The following is a 352-nucleotide window of genomic DNA, read 5'->3' on the forward strand; positions in this document are numbered from 1 at the left end:
GCGGGGTCCGGCTGCCCCTGGGATATCACACCAGGATTCCCCTGGAGCTGGGCAGACTGGATTCCCCAGGATATTCCAGAGGACAACAGTCCCTGGGGACTCTCCTGCGGCCCATCCTGCTGGGGAAGGGGTTCCTGGTCTGAACAACCCCCGGAACCCACAGCTGGTCAGACTGGATTCCCCAGGATATTCCAGAGGACGACAGTCCCTGGGGACTCTCCTGCGGCCCATCCTGCTGGGGAAGGGGTTCCTGGTCTGAACAACCCCCGGAACCCACCAGGCTGGAGATGAGGGCAGAGGGGGCTGCCTGAGCACGGGGCTGGGGGTGCCAGGACCAGCCCCACACCTTCCT

The 352-nt window shown here is 64.8% G+C and overlaps 1 protein-coding gene across 1 annotated transcript in view; it reads left to right on the top strand.

Annotated features, from left to right (window-relative positions):
- Positions 1 to 352, top strand: part of ARL10 (ADP-ribosylation factor-like 10) — a 4,037-nt gene that overhangs the window by 2,530 nt on the left and 1,155 nt on the right. The window lies entirely within an intron of this gene.

The sequence above is a fragment of the Charadrius vociferus genome, unplaced genomic scaffold (assembly GCF_000708025.1).
Source record: "Charadrius vociferus isolate BGI_N301 unplaced genomic scaffold, ASM70802v2 scaffold1041, whole genome shotgun sequence".
NCBI classification, from domain to species: Eukaryota; Metazoa; Chordata; class Aves; order Charadriiformes; family Charadriidae; genus Charadrius; species Charadrius vociferus.